Source organism: Chiloscyllium punctatum, chromosome 23 (assembly GCF_047496795.1).
Source record: "Chiloscyllium punctatum isolate Juve2018m chromosome 23, sChiPun1.3, whole genome shotgun sequence".
In the NCBI taxonomy this organism is placed as follows: Eukaryota; Metazoa; Chordata; class Chondrichthyes; order Orectolobiformes; family Hemiscylliidae; genus Chiloscyllium; species Chiloscyllium punctatum.
Genome location: NC_092761.1, coordinates 80,981,258 through 80,998,518, shown reverse-complemented (window position 1 = coordinate 80,998,518; position 17,261 = coordinate 80,981,258).

Here is a 17,261-nt window from a genome sequence, read left to right as displayed (position 1 = left end):
CTACCCTTGCTATCCTTATTTTTTACCAGAATATATTTTTCTTGAGCACTTTGAAAAATCTCCACTGTTCGTCGAATTGTTCCACCACATAACTTGTGTTCCCAGTTGAATTTAGTCAACTCCTTCCTCGTTCCATTATAGTATCCTTTGTTTAAGCATAACACCCTGGTTTTAGAGGATACTATTTCACCCTCCATTTGTATCCAAAATTCAATCATACTGTGATCACTCTTTCCAAGAGGATCCTTAACTATGAGATCATTAATTTTACCTGTCTCATTACACAGGACCAGATCTAAGATTGCATGCTCCCTTGTAGGTTCAGTGACTTGCTGCTCAAGAAAATTATCACTGATGAGTTCTAAGAAGTGCCTCTATTGACTTGATTTGGCCAATCAATGTGCCTGTTAAAGTCCCCTATGCCTACTGCAGTTCCATTCTTACATGCGTCAGATATTTCTTGATTGATTGCTGATGCCACAGTAGCATTATTATTGGGTGGCCTATAAACTACTCCAACCAATGACTTCTTCCCATTACTACTCCTGACCTCCACCCGAATGGATTCAACATTTTGCTCCTTCGGGAGGGATGATGTAGGATTGCCCTAATCTCATCTTTAATTAAGAGCGTGAACCCATCTTCCTTACCTTTTTGCCTCTCTTTCCTAATTGTCTGATACACTTGGATATTTCATTCCCAGTCATCACCACCCTGCAACCATGTTTTTGTAATGGCAACTAAATCATAGCCCTTTGTACTGATTTGCACAACAAGTTCATCAACTACGGACATTCAGATAAAGTGCCCTTATACTCATTGTTCCTTTAGAATCTAGCAATCTCCCTGACTTTTGCATATGATTCTGTTGCCCAATTTTACACATTTTTTTCTTTTCTAACTTTTGCTCTGGCCTCTGCATTGCTTCTTTCTGACTGGACTCCCATCCTCTTTCCATTTTACCGTGCGGTGCTTAATTAATCAACTTCTAAAAATCCACATACACATGATCCTGAGAACTCTTATTTTATCAAAGAACTGCATGAAGTTAATCCAAAATGATACATCTTTAACAAATCTATGCAGAATTCCATTTATTACCCCAGACTGTCACAAATGCCTTTTCACTGTGATTATTGTCTTCCAAGGTTTCCTCATCTGCAGTTTCTGGCTGACAGCTGTGTTCACCAAGTTTAATATTTGCCTTGCTTTTGGAAGGGGTGTGTTAAGCTGACAATTCATAAGCCCCCGCATCACTCCGATATCTAGGCTGCTCCCTTTCCTTTCTAGACTGGCTGATTACTCAGAATTCAGTCACAATCTAATAATCCAGTTTTTAAAAAATTCTTTCATGGGATGTGGGCATCACTGGAAAAGCTAGCATTTGTTGCCCGACTCTCATTGTCTTGAACTGAATGAGTAACTAGGCTGTTTCAGAGAAAAGTTATTAGTTAATCGTTTTGCTGTGAGTCTGGAGTCAAGTATAAGATGTAATTGCATTGCAGGAAGTTCACTTGACTCATTCCTGAGGTATCTTAAGAGGAAAAGTTTAACAGGTTGTGCCTATACCCACTGGAGTTTAGAAAAATAAGAAGCAAGTATCTAAAATCCTGAGGGGTCTTGAGATTTCCCTTTGGTGATGGAAGTAAAAATAAACTTTTTCTTACAGAAAGTTTTAACAATATGGAATATTCTTCCCTATGCTATAGATCAGATCAGAATCCCCTTAAGGAAGTAGCCTAGACGCTAGGTTTGTTTCATTTTAAAAGGTAAATGTCTGGACCTGTGTTCTAGATGCAATTCAGTTGGTCAAACTACTTGATGTTAAACAAAACACAATTTATTCAAACACTATTGTTAAAATACAACAAAAGAAAGAAGAACTTGGAATAACTTAACTCAATTGGAAAATTTAACAGAATAATAGACACAGTAACTGTTACAAATTAACTGTTCCAATATAGTAACATCCCATAAATATATCCCTTCGTAAAAAAAGGCAAATTTAAGAACAGATTGTCTTACATGCAGTTCTCCAATCCAGGAGGAAAGAATATCATAAGACAATTTGGAGAGAGTGTGTGTAGCAGGCAGGAGAGAATCACTGCCTTCCAACCCTGCTGAACCCAGCTAATCTAAAATTTCTGGATCTGTGAGAACTTGACTCCACCCATTCAGGTTGCTTCTATTGTTCCAACTTAAAAAAAAACTCAAGGTCTCACAATTGTTTATCTTCTCATAGATTGTTCGATATCTGTCCCTCAATCTCACTCTAAAAGAAACCAAGGACAAAACACACTTCTTAAAGCCGCAGTACTGTCACACCCACCAACAGATACAAGCATGGACTATTGAATTTATTCAAAACAGATTTAGATAGATTTCTGATAGACAAGGGAATCCAACTTGGTCATTTGTGTGTAGAGGGATACTGCCACCAATCCTCTTTACTGGATCTAAGGAACTACTTGATTCACAGAGGGTGGGTAACAACATGATTGAGTTTTAAGAAAGTTAAAATTCACACAATACTAGGTTATAGTCCAACAGGTTTATTTGGAGCACTAACTTTCGGAGGGCTGCTCCTTCACCTGATGAAGGGGCAGCGTTCCGAAATATCGTGCTTCCAAATAAACCTATTGGACTGTAACCTGGTATTATGTGATTTTTAAAATTTGTCCACCCCAGTCCAACACCAGCTCCTCCACATCAGAGCTTTAAGAAGAGGAGGTTCTTGGCTTGAAAAGACATAGTTTATTACATGCCAGCAATTAGATATTATTTACATAAGCTAGCTAGACATTCCTCCTCTGGCTATTGGGAAACATGGAGAACACAACTGTCAGTTCAGGATTGACAGGAAATTCTCCTGATTTCCCCACCTAACTATTTGATATTATTAGATTGAATGGAGCTTAATGCAGTCTCCAAATGTAACTTTTCAGAACTATTCACTTATACAAAGCCAAAGGATATGAGGGGCAGTCAGGAAATTGGAGTTGAGACCACAGTCAGATCTGCCATGTCCTTACAAATGGTGAACCATGTTTAAGGGCTGAATACCCTACTTCTGAAAGTTAGTATGCTGTCTTTATATTCTGGAAAGACAAGATCAATAGTGCCAAAGGGCTTGCTTCATCTGAATCTACCTTGTGACTTTAAGGGGGTTATATCCACCAGGACATTCACCGTTGTCCATTACAGTAGACATGTTTACCATCTCACTGTGACATAATGCATTGCTGTGGCACATCAAAAATGCTGACTTGTTTTTAAAGTACCTTGTCAGGTTGTGAAAGGGTAGTGGGTAAAGATGAGTTCATTGAGGACTGCTTCTGTGAGCTGTTATCTTAAGCTTCATGATTACACTTGTTTTCAGAAACTTCATGTTGTCATTGTTGGTGCAGTATTTCCACATAAATAGATAACTTCTAATCAACCTGTGTCATGCCACATCTCTAAAGCAGTTGGGACTTGAATCCATGGCCTTTGGCCCTCTTCTGTACTACAAAGACTCTCATTTCTATACAAATATCCTAGGTGCCCTGGATTGAGGACAAGCAGAGCTCATCTGCATTGATGGAAATCCGTGATGTTAATCAGAATGGGAGTAAATCTGCCAGGCCAGCACCCAGCACCTTCTAGAGGTGAGTTACAAATTCACCAGAAACAGCCTGCGCTCACATTCATTTGAACAAAAGAAAACAAAAATGCAGGGAAGTGAAACAAAATAGAAACTTGCCCAGTAAAATACCCTGGAGTAACACAGCAAGCCAGGCAGCATCAGGAGGCAGAGAAGTCGAACATTATGGGTGTAACTCTTCTTCAAGTATACCTGAAATGAGAAGGGCTCTGCCTGTGAGATCCTTCATGCACACCCGGACTCTCTGCCGCACCGCACGCTGCCCTCGAAGTGGCTGCGGGGGGGACAAGACTGTCACACACCTCCTTCTGGAATGTGCCTATGCAGAGGAAGTCTGGAGAGGAATGCAGTGGTGCTTGTCGAGGTTCGTCCTGAGCAGCGCCGTGATGCGGGACTCCGTGCTCTACGGCCTGTTCCCCGGGACTCACACCGAGACGAACATTAACTGCGCCTGGAGGATCATCAACTCGGTGAAGGATGCTCTCTGGGCGGTCCGAAACCTGTTGATCTTCCAGCTGAAGGAGTTGACCCCGACTGAGTGTTGCAGACTGGCACATTCCAAGGTCCAAGACTACGTGTTGAGGGATGCGCTGAAGCTTGGGGCAGCTGCCGCCAAGGCGCGGTGGGGAAAGACCACCGTGTAATATCGGCCTGCCTAAAGAAGAACAGGGGGCCCATGCGGACTTGTTTTTTTGGGCTCTGCTGATGCCTCAGCCAAATATATGCATAAGATTGAGAAATGCACAGACCTGTATATGACAATGATAAATTCTGATCTGTGTTTGTAAATGTTGACATATGTATGGCATGACCAAATGTACAGACCATCAAATCATTTTATGAATAAAGTATATTTTTGAAATTAAAAAAAACTCTTCTTCAAGTATACCTGAAATGCTGACCTCTCCACCTCCTGATGCTGCCAGACTTGCTGTGTTCCTCTAGCCTCCAGCTTTACTGCTTTGAATTCCAGCATCTGCAGTTTTTTTTTCCTTAATATCAGTAATGACAGAAAAGTAGCCAAACAAAATCCACACTTGAGTCTCTAAACTCCTTGAAGTAGAAATTTCATCTCAGGTGGTGGCACAAAGTAGATAGTATTGAATCGGTCACCTGTTTTACACAGCACCTGGCATCTAATTTTATTGACTGCAATGGAACTGAATATCAGGCACTGGGTATAATGGGCAGGCTATCCAATAACACCAATCTGAACCATGTTTCTTGACTGAATTAATTATTTCTACCTTGGAGTTCTGTGTGCCCCAGTATGAAGATTACATTCATGCTCTCCTTCACTTACATATGTTTCAACTCATTAATGCCAACGCATTGTATTAATGTTCAGGCTAGGGATATCCTTTTGCAGATACTTTTAAATAACCTGTTCAGTTACATTATGACACATGCCTGGGGCAGATGTGATTTGAACCCAGAACTTCTGAGGAATAAGGAGCATACCTGAGGAGATTAAGCTTGACAGCTGGATTACCAGAACCTGCAGGCCAATACAGACCTGTAGATGAGGTTTTAGTTTGGATAGCCCTGGTCTAATTGATCCCCTTAGCAAAACATAAGCGAGAGACAGGACAAGCCTCCAACATTAATCTAAACTCTCTGAGCAACTGTTGTTGCACAATCTGGTTTAAGAAATTATTATCTGCAACTATCTTCCCTGTGATACAAATACAGTACTCTGGCATTCAGTGACCCATAGAGTTACTCACCTATCAAACTGGAGCACTTTGCATTTCAGAATTCACCCCTAACCGGGGTGAGGTTATAACTTAGAGAATAAACAGAGAGAATAAATGGACTCATTCCCCTTTGCAGAGCTGGCAGTAATTAAATCTTCTAACATTAGGAACTATCAAAGCAAAATATCAGTCTGGTAAAATTGTAATTTGAGTACAATTTGTGTTCTGATTGCATTATAAAGTGCTTTGCAAATTCCCAATCTTGCAATTCAAATGCATCATGAGACATCTGTCAATCTTTCCAAATTATCTCACAAGGTTTTAATAAATTTTTAACAATAGTTCTTAATTGAAGATGCTTAAAAATTTATCAGATGCTAAAATTGACCTGTTGGAGCCAATTGGATTCTGTAAATCAAAGAGCGAACTTTGTGACATGTACAGCTTCTTCTGTAAAATTCTGTGAAGATGGTTCTGCCTCTATTAGTGTTGGTTGCAATGTTGCTACATGAGGCGGTTTGAACGGGCTGCTTCCACTCCTGTGCTAGATTCTTTTGGTGCAATTAGTCCAGGTAAATCTAGCCTCTTGAAGGGTATTCTTGAAGGATGTTAGTTATCTAATTATCCTCTGCTCAGCTCACTGAGGGGCAGTCTCATAGGAAACAGCCATTTTAAACATTAACCATTCATACCCATACTATAGTGTGCTTTAATATTTGTAATCGTAGAAGTAAACAAAACTCCATATGCCAAAACCTGGGTCACGCCTACCTTTCACCTGATGGTTGCCTTCTATATTCTATTCTGCCCATTCACAAGTTGCTGAATTGCCTGCCATTTATTTTGACAAGAGTATTGTGTGATGCTCCCTTTTCATCTGTTCTGTCAGCCTTCCTTGGAGACTGCCATAATACATACAGTATAATTCTTTGGCTTACAAAGGCATTTACACAGAGCCTTCCACTGACGCTGCTCTGCAGTTGGTTTCCAGGGATTTGTGAAAAAAAATTCTCCCAATATTTCTTTTTCCAATATTGATAAGACTGATTCATTTCCACATCTGACAAAAAACAGACCCCAAAATTAACCCCAGGCAAGCTAATGCACTACTCTTATAACATTTGTGCATTGGTTTTACTGTCACTGATGGATCTGTTGGGGGGGGGCGGGGTAGGGGGGGGTGGCGGGAGGAAGTGCTGACAGAGTTATAGAGAAAACATGATGCCTGAGAAATCATACCAGCACAGAAAACTTGTTTATATTCCTTCCACTGCTTGACTAACCTCATCCTCCTTCTCAGTGTTTGACAACTGTGATGAGCTCCAAGCATTGGAAGTCTTAACCCATAACCCAGGTCTCTCAATTTATAAAGCAAAAAGACTCCAGAAAGACTGATCTCCAAAAATAATTCTTTGCAGCCAACAGAGATTGAGAATCACAGAAATGTTACGGTGCAGAAAGGGGGCCATTCAGCCCAGCATGTTTGCACTGGCTCTTCAATGACCATCATGCCTTGGTGTCATTCTCCCCCATAACCATACAGAGTTTCTTTTTAAATAACCATCCGATGCCCCTCTCGACTCCCTCAATTGAACCTGTCTCCACCACGCCTCCAGGCAGTGAGCTCCAGACCTGATAACACTTGTGTGAGAATGTTTTCTCTCATGTAAGATTGGCTGCTTTTGCAAACCCTGCTTACTCTTTTTTTACTTCATCAAACTGCAAGTCACAGAGCAGCAAGTAACCATCACCTTCATGGGGCAACTAGACATTGGCAGTTAACGTAGGTGAATTCCACAGCTCCAGAGTGGAAACAAATACAGTGAACAAACATACCTAATAAGGAACTACATTTTCAACTATTACAAGCGACTAAAAGTGGTGGAACATTAAGGCTTTAATCTTATCTCAAGGTACAGCTGACAGTTATAAAGCTTCAGTCTAGTGGTTGTGACCTCAGTTGAACCTTCTTTGTAATAGATTACTCTCTTGTACGTACTTTGTGCTATCTATTATTCTGTATGTGTTGCACAAATTTTCAAAACCTTCTAGTCAGAATAGCTATTATTGTTTAACTCCTTTAACAGCTACAGAACCCCATTTTCTAAAGAAAAGCTGCTTTGGATTATTAGCTTGCAGCTCTGAGTGTTATCCTGCTGAGGAATGGTTGAAGAATTTGGGCTTCAACAGGTCGATTTCCTCTTGGTTAAACACCTCAAGTGAACTTAGTTTTGTACATTAGTTAAAAGGTATCAGAAACCTAGGGGTCAGATGAGGGTATGCAAAGGAACACAGAGAGTTATGCTCCTAACCAGTTATGCTCAACAAACTAATTGCACTGGTCCGAAAACAACAAATACTGGAGAACACAGCAGGTCAGCCAGCATCCTTGGAGAGAGAGCAATCTAACCTTTTGAGTCAAGCTGATTCTTCATAAGAGCTGAAGTCAAATGTGGAGGGACAGCATTTATGCTATAGTTGGGAGGGCAGGGGGTGTGTGGTGATGGGTTAGTGGGTGTAGGGTGCGAGTGGGCAGAAGTTGTTAGTAGTTTACATTAAGTGATCGGAATGAGAGAATGGTGTGTCTCTGCCAGACTAGAAAGGACAGTAAGTGGGATTGTGTGTGGGGGTGGGGAGGAGGTAGGAGGAGGACATGAATACAAGCTGAAGGAAAGAAATGGTTCACAATTTAAAAGCTGTTGAACTGAATATTAAGTCCAGATGGCTGGAAGGTGCCTAGTCTGAAGACAAGATATTGTTCCTCCAGTTTGTGCTGTGGTTCATTGGAACACTGCAGCACGCCGAGGACAGACATGTGGCCATGCGAGCAGGACGCTGTGTTAAAATGACCGGCTACAGGAAGGTAGGGGTCCTGCTTGAGCACAGACTTTCGCTTCAGCTCTGATGAAAAGTCATCTTGACTCGAAAGTTTAGCTTGCTCTCTCCCCATGGATGTTGTCTGACCCATTGTGATCTTCAGTATTTGTTGCTTTCAGTACAGATTCAAACAGCTGCAGGAATTTGTTCTGACTATCGCTTCACGCAATGCGTAACAGAACCTTATCTCATTGATGCTTAGTGCACACTTACGTCAAAGGTGGTGATAACCATTTAATATTTGCTTCTAGCAAATCATTAATATTCTTAAGGCCTTGAGGTATTTTTTATCAAGGCCAGCACAGGGAGACATCAATGTGTATTGCAATGGAGTATCCAGAGTTAGGAAACAATGAGATGCAGGTGAAGAGGTTTAAAGGGCCACAAAGACACTGATTTTTGTTGTTGTTGTTTGGTGATTTCTGACCCAATTTGTCTGTAAACAAGTCATAACCTCACATCAGCTCTCATGTATCTTAATAACAGTTACTCTTTTGACTTATATCTACAGCGTGATTACCTAAGGTAGGCAATTTGCTGTAGTGCACAAGATGCTGTATTAGAGAAAGAGTGAAATGATTTCATTTGATTGGATTTGATTTATTATTGTCCCATGTACCTAGGTTCAGTGAAAAGTTTTGTTTTGAGTGCAGTATAGGCAGCTCATACCATATAAAGTGCAGAGAGTAATAGAACAGAGTGAGGAATACAACGTTATGCAACAGATTTAGAAGTGAGGTTTAAAAGAGCAAAACGATTGTAAGATGTGTAAAAATAAGATCTGCTGTAGAGAGCTCGCAGAGTCATACCGTACAGAAACAGACCCTTTGGCTTGACCAGTCCACAGTCATACCATATAGAAACAAACTCTTCAGCTCGACCAGTCCACGGTCATACTGTACAGAAACAAACTCTTCGGCTTGATCAGTCCCCGGTCATACCATACAGAAACAAACCCTTGGATTCGACCAGTCCATGCTGACCATGTTCCCAAACTAAACTAGTCCCATCTCCCTGCTTCTGGCCCATGTCCTTCCAAACCTTTCCTATTCCTATACCCATCCAAATGTCTTTTAAATGTTGTAATTGTACCCACATCCATCATGTCGCCATCGCACCACATCATGCACGGGAAAAGGCAAAGAATCAGCCTGGCATGAACAACCAAACACAGCCTTATTGTGGAGGAGCCTGTGTGGGACTGGGGTGGACAAAGTCTAAAAAAATCTCAACACCAGGTTACAGTACAACTGGTGTATCTGGAAAGCACTAGCTTTCGGAGCGCTGCTCCTTTGTCAGGCAGCTATTGAAGCAAGATCTTAGGAACAGAATTAATAGCCTTATTGACAGATGTTTCTCTATGGTAGTCACAATATGAAATGAAAAGATAAACATCGGTTATGATTTGCCATTTTTTTTTAACTTCACACAATGCTATGTCTTTTTCTTCAGCTTCACATTTACCTTATGGCCTGCCAGATTGTTAAGCAACCTGACTTCACTCTAATCTCTCCAAGTGTTGAGATACAAAGACAATGACCTTACTTGGAAGCCTGCTGTTATAGAGCTGGAGTGTGTACCATCTGCAGCAGTTCTGGATCCTCTTAAAAGTGAATTTGTATTTGAGATGGCAGCGTGGCAACTAACTGTCCACAGAACTGCATCAATAAGAGATCATTGAAATGTCCTTATCGTTTAGGGTCTGAGCTGGAGATTAGATTTTAGGGCTCAGGAGGGAGATGAAAATAAAGCTCGCTGATATATTTACTTTGATATTCACCTACTTGTGTTATCAACCTTTTTCTCAGTCCATGTTTCTTTACTTTCCAATTATAGAATCATAGACCACAGTTTCAGCCCATCACATGTATGTGATTTCTGAACACAGTTGCTATGGTCTTCTGTTTAATGCATGATAGTTCTCATTTCAGTTAAGGTTATGCCATTTTCACTTATCCAGAATGAAACCTAATTGACTGCTTTAAACATACATGTTCTGAACAGAAGGAAATAACAGAACTCTCTGAAATATCCTACTGTCAAAACTAAACAGAGCATCACAGCCAAGGCTCATTGGACCCAAAATCTGAACTCTGCGTTCTCTCTTCACAGATGCTGTCAGAGTTGCCAACTTTCTCCAGTAATTTTTGTTCTGTCCCAAAAATAACCATTAGCTTATACTAACAAAGGCTTAACACATTCACAGGCCTTGTCTTTATCCACAAACTGAGTAAAGATGTTGGTGACAAATGAGTTTATAGCTCCAGTAAAGGTCTTCTTAGAGTCTCAGAAATATACAGCACAGAAACTGGCCTTTCAGTCCAACCAGTCTATGCCGACCATGTTCCCAAACTAAACTAGTCCCACCTGCCTGCGCTTGACACATATCTCTCCAAACATTTGTTATTTATGTACTTATCTAAATTTCTTTTTCTTCTCCAGTTCTGAAGATGGGTCACTGGAGCCCTAAGCACTAAATCTGCTTTCTCTCCACAGATGCTGCCGGATCTGCTGAGTTTTCCAGCAATTTCTGATTTTGTTTCTTCAGGATTAAGGATAATTTGCTTCCACTCAAGGGAAGAGGTTGGGTTGGGGGGAGCTGGTTCTGTTGAATAGTTGAGTCCCAGAGTCTGCCAGAGGTGAGATGGCTGGTGTTTCAGGCAGGTGGGTGGGACACTTTGAACTCTGCGCACTTTGTTCACTACTTAGACTCCACGTACTCCACTCAGTGATAATGAAGTGGTTGGTGCTTCTTCTTTTGATTGTGTGTTCTAGGACAAGCGACTCACATGTTGCATTTGTTTGGGGAGGCTTTCAAGGTATACTTGTAACATTGCCTCTGCCCTCCTAGTGATTCCATACCACTGTCGAGCTTGGAATAGGGCAACCAGAAATGGCAAACAAAAGAACATCATAAAATTTGTTGCTCCAATATCATCAGCAATAATCATTTTTATGTTCATAGCTCTAAAATATTGTGGGTTTTTTTAAACCATCAGTCTCATTGTTTAACCAATGTATCAGCGGTGCTGATCCTGCAGTCATTTAGTTTTGCTGCAGCCAGTCAAGAGGAGCACTGTTGAATATGTACTTAAGCTGTTAAACATTCTGTATGGTGCAACCTCAAGCATTGGAGTCTTTCTGCAAATACAATGTTTAAGATGGTATTTTAAAGTGGGCTTGTCCCCTTTGTGTATCAGGATTTGTAACTATGTCACTTGCAGGCCAGGCAGCATCCGAGGAGCAGGAGAATCGACGTTTTGGGCATAAGCCCTTCGTTAAGAATTCCTGAAGAAGGGCTTATGCCCGAAACGTCGATTCTCCTGCTCCTCAGATGCTGCCTGGCCTGCTGTGTTTTTCCAGCACCACACTTTTCAACTCTGGTCTCCAGCATCTGAAGTCCTCACTTTCTCCTAACTATGTCACTTGTCTAGCACCACAAGATCTCTGAGCAACCTAAACCACCCAGACCCTTGGTACTGGTCGTTGATTATTTAAAAGGTGCATTCCCTGTGTTTAATTCTGAATTATAGCAAATACACCCTTTCTATTCAATAAATCACTCTATCAAAAAAAGTCTGCAATGGATCGGAAAGATAAGCAACCATTTCTATTCTTAAGCAATATGATCATTGAACTTTAACTGATGTTTACAAGTTTTTTTTAAAATGCTCGCGAAATGCAGACTTTGTGGAATGTAATCTGGGGAAATATAAGGTTATGCAATTTGGCAGGAAGAATAGGTGAATTTTATTTAAATAGAGAAAGACTGCAGGCAGCAGAGGGATTTGGGAGACGTCTGCCATGAATCATAAAGAACCTAGCATACAAGATCAACAGATATTGGGGAAGGCAGATAGAATTTCAGCCTTTATTTCAAAGGGAACGGAGTATAGAAGTACACAAGGCAGTGGTCAGACCATAGCTGAAATACTGTGAAGAGTTTGGGCCCGTTTTCTGCTGCCATTGTTGGAAGTCCAGAGAAGGTTCACTTAGCTGATCCCAGTACAGAGGGACTATCGCATGAGATAAGGTTGAATAGGTTGGGCCTGTACTCATAGGGATATGGAAGATTGAAAGGCAACCTTATTGAAACATACAACATTCTTAGGGGACTTGGCAGAGGAGATGCAAAAAGATTGTTTCCCCTGAGATGAAGGGCTTTTGCCCGAAACGTCGATTTCGAAGCTACTTGGATGCTGCTTGAACTGCTGTGCTCTTCCAGCACCACTAATCCAGAATCTGGTTTCCAGCATCTGCAGTCATTGTTTTTACCTTGTTTCCCCTGAGAGCTTAGGGCCAGAGGGCATAGCTTCAGAGTTAGGGATCACACATTTATGACAGAGATGAGGAAGAATTTCTATTCTCAGAGGGTAGTGAATCTGTGGAATTCTTTATCACAGAGGACTGTTAAGGCTAGGTCATTGAGAGAGACAGATTTTTAATCAGTAAGGTAATTGATGGTCATGGAAAATGCAGAAAAGTGATATGGAGGATTATCAGATCAGCCATGATTTCACTGAATGGCAGATCAGACTCGATGGGCTGAATGGCTTATTTCTGCCCCCACCTCTTATGGCCTTAAAGTCAAAGTTAAAAATCACACAACACCAGGTCATAGTCCAACAGGTTTATTTGGAAGCACTAGCTTTCGGAGCGCTGCTCCTTCATAAGGTCTTAAGGTCAGCATTTATTTCTCATACGGTGCTGGAAGAGCACAGCAGTTCAGGCAGCATCCAACGAGCAGCGAAATCGACGTTTCGGGCAAAAACCCAAAGGGCTTTTGCCCGAAACGTCGATTTCGCTGCTGGTTGGATGCTGCCTGAACTGCTGTGTTCTTCCAGCACCACTAATCCAGTATTTGCTTTCCAGCATCTGCAGTCATTGTTTTTACCTCATTTATTTCTCATGCCTAATTTCTCTTAAAAAAGAAGGTGGCAAGTTGATGTTTCGATCTGCAGTAGTCCATGTGCTGTTGGTACTCCCACAGTGCCATTGATGAGGTGGTACCAGGATTCTAACCCAGTTACAATGAAAAATTGGTGAACTATTTTCAAGTTCGGATGACATGTGACTTGGAGTAAGCCAATGGTGAGTATTTGTGATGGTGGATCGGGTACAAGTCAGTTTTCATATTCTGACATTTTAGATTGATTGATTATTTCTGATTTTCTTTAATTAATGTTTTATTTAATGCACACAAGGCCTACATGGAAAAGGTGAACTGAAAACCTGATAGAAATAAGTAAACAGACCTTCGAACATGTTCAAATTTCTCAAAACGTATGCATTGACATTACTGTGGAGGCAATGGCCCAGTGTATTATCACTGGACTTTTAATCCAGGGACTCGGCAAATGCTTTGGGCACCTAGGTTCAAGTCCTGCCATGACAGATGGTGGAATTTAAATTCAGTAAAAAAATCTGGAATAAAGGGTCTAATGATGACTATCAAACAATTGTCAGAAAAACCTATCTGGTTCATTTTAGGGAATTAAACTGCCATCCTTACTTGGTCTGGCCTACATGAGAGCCCTGACCCACAGCAATGTGATTGACTCCTGTGTGGGCAATAAATGCTAGTCCAACCAGTAACACCCTCATCCTGTGAGTGAATGTTTTAAAACAATTGTTCGAGAAAGCTTATTACTCTTCAAGTGTTTAGCTGTGAGTCTATTACAATGTTTTCTCACTCCTCTGACACTGATAATGGAGGAAACAACAGTTCTCATTCTTTTCAGTCTTTCACATAGCCTTAAGCCCTCACATTTACTGCAAATTCTATAGTTGCAACAGACATTGCAGGAATCGACATTCCAGCAGACATTCCAGATGTTTGGAAACGTTTTTTCTGTTTATTTGCAAAGCCCTTCCAATGAAGTGAGCAAGCTGAGGATTTGTTTAAGTAAGAATCCTAGAAACCAACTGCTGTACTCAAATCTGCCTGGTTATGAAGGGGATATTACTGAATATCTACCAAATTGAAACAAACACAAAGTGCTGGACAAACTCAGCAGTTCTGGCAGCATCTGTGGGGAAAGAAACACAGTTAAGGTTTCCAGTCTGATATGCTGGATTCAAAACATCAACTGTTTCTCTCTTACAGATGCTGCCAGACTTGCTGAGTTTCTCCAGCACTTTGTGTCTGCTTCAGGTTTTCCGGCAATATTCTGCCTTTATTCTACAGAATGTGAACTCTAGTTGTATAAACTACTTCGCAATGTCATCCCCAGCCTGAAGCCTGCATTCAAACAAGAAGGAAAAGTCACAGACCTGAAACATGAACGCTTTCTCTCTATACAGATGTTGCCACAACTCACTGAATGTTTCCACCCCTCGGAGTATTTTCTGTGTATCAAAATAGTGCCTCATGCTTTTATTCCCATATTTACTCGAGGGCAGACAGGGGCATAGTTTATCATCTCACCTGAAAACAGCATCTCCAACAGTGCAGAACTCCCTCACTCCTGCACAGGGAGAGTCAGTCTAGACATATGTACCCAAACCTCGGAGTAGTACTTGCACTAACAACCTTCTGGCTCAGTGATAAGAGTGCTGTCCACTCAGTCACAGCAGAAACAGGAGCAAACAAAGAAATATCATATATAGAGTCATAGAGATGTACAGCATGGAAACAGACCCTTCGGTTCAACCTGTCCATGCCAACCAGATATCCCAACCCAATCTAGTCCCACCTGCCAGCACCCGGCCCATATCCCTCCAAACCCTTCCTATTCAAATACCCATCCAAATGCCTCTTAAATATTGAAATTGTACCAGTCTCCACCACTTCCTCTGGCAGTTCATTCCATACACGTACCACCCTCTGCGTGAAAAGTTGCCCCTTAGGTCTCTTTTATAACTTTCCCCTCTCACCCTAAACCTATACCCTCTAGTTCTGGACTCCCCAACCCCAGGGAAAAGACTTTGCCTATTTATCCTAACCATGCCCCTCATAATTTTGTAAACCTCTATAAGGTCACCCCTCAACCTCCGACGCTCCAGGGAAAACAGCCCCAGTCTGTTCAGCCTCTCCCTATAGCTCAAATCCTCCAACCCTGGCAACATCCTTGTAAATCTTTTCTGAACCCTTTCAGGTTTCACAACATCTTTCCGATAGGAAGGAGACCAGAATTGCAAGCAATATTCCAACAGTGGCCTAACCAATGTCCTGTACAGAGGGAAATCAGGAGGGCAAAAATGGGACATGAAATAGCTTTGACAAATAGAGTTAAGGAGAATCCAACTCCTGTACTCAATACTCTGACCAATAAAAGAAAACATATTGAACACCTTCTTCACCATCCTATCTACCTGCAACTCCACTTTCAAGGAGCTATGAATCTGCACTTCAGCAACACTCTCTAGGGCCTTACCATTAAGTGTATAAGTCCTGCTAAGATTTGCTTTCCCAAAATGCAGCACCTCACACTTACCTGAATTAAACTCCATCTGCCACTTCTCAGCCTATTGGCTCATCTGATCAAGATCCTGTTGTAATCTGAGGTAACCTTCTTCGCTGTCCACTACACCTCCAATTTTGGTGTCATCTGCAAACTTGCTAACTGTACCTCTTATGCTGACATCCAAACCATTTATGTAAATGACAAAAGGAAGAGGACCCAGCACCGATCCTTGTGGCACTCCACTGGTCACAGGCCTCCAGTCTGAAAAACAACCCTCCACTACCACTCTCTGTCTTCTACCTTTGAGTCAGTTCTGTATCCAAATGTCTAGTCCTCCCTTTATTCTGTGAGACCTAACCTTGCTAACCAGTCTCCCATGGGAAACCTTGTCGAACGCCTTACTGAAGTCCATATAGATCACATCTACCACTCTGCCCTCATCAATCCTCTTTGTTACTTCTTCAAAAAACTCAATCAAGTTAGTGAGACTTGATTTCCCACGCACAAAGCCATGTTGACTATCCCTAAATACATGTACATCCTGTCCCTCAGGATTCCCTCCAACAACTTGCCCACCACCGATGTCAGGCTCACTGGTCAATAGTTCCCTGGCTTGTCCTTACCACCCTTCTTAAACAGTGGTACCACCTTAGTCAACCTCCAGTCTTCCGGCACCTCACCAGTGACTATTGATGACACATATATCTCAGCAAGAGGCCTAGCAATCACTTCTCTAGCTTCTCACAGAGTTCTCGGGTACACCTGATCAGGTCCTGGGGATTTATCTACCTTTATGCGTTTCAAGACATCCAGCAATTCCTCCTCTGTAATATGGACATTTTGCAAGGTGTCACTATCTATTTCGCTATTTTCTATATCTTCCATATCCTTTTCCACAGTAAATACTGATGCAAAATACTCATAAACAATCCAAGGAAACTCACACTGCAGCAAAAGCTCAGTGGCTGCTCTGTCTTTGCAAGAAATTGACTAAAACTGCAAAACTTTCAATGTGTGCTTATAATTTTGGTGAATTGCTTCTTTATTCTAAGGCATTCAATACAATTTTATATCTTCCTTGCCAATAGTGATTTTATGAATCATGCTCTTCTATTCTGAACAAATTTAAAAGCTTATTCTAAGTTTTTAACTTATTAACTAGTGACCACTATCCAAATGGCAGCACACACAATGTTTCAGAATTGATGAAAGCATTTGTGTCTCATTCTAATATATTCAGATCATTAACCCTTTTTTTAAAGCATCAGATATGTATATTACTGTAAAATTTCAGTAGTTAATTTCTCTGCAAGCTACATGTGAAGTTAAGGCATTTTGCACATTTGGGACAATGTATTGCTCTTTCGTGGGACCTAGAACGTTGCCAGGTGATACATCCACTTTAACTCATCAGTGAGTCATAGTGTTAATGGAGTGCTGCTAGATTTGAAGTACAGGTGATTTGAACTGCAGGTGATAACTGTGTTGGCTGTTACTCAGCTGGTGACACTCACTGATGAGTCAGAAGATTGCAAGTTCCAGGACTTTCTTAAGTGTGTACAAGACAATTTTCTGATTCAGTGTGTGGATGTACCTACTAGAGAAGGTGCAAAACTTGACCTACTCCAGGGAAATAAG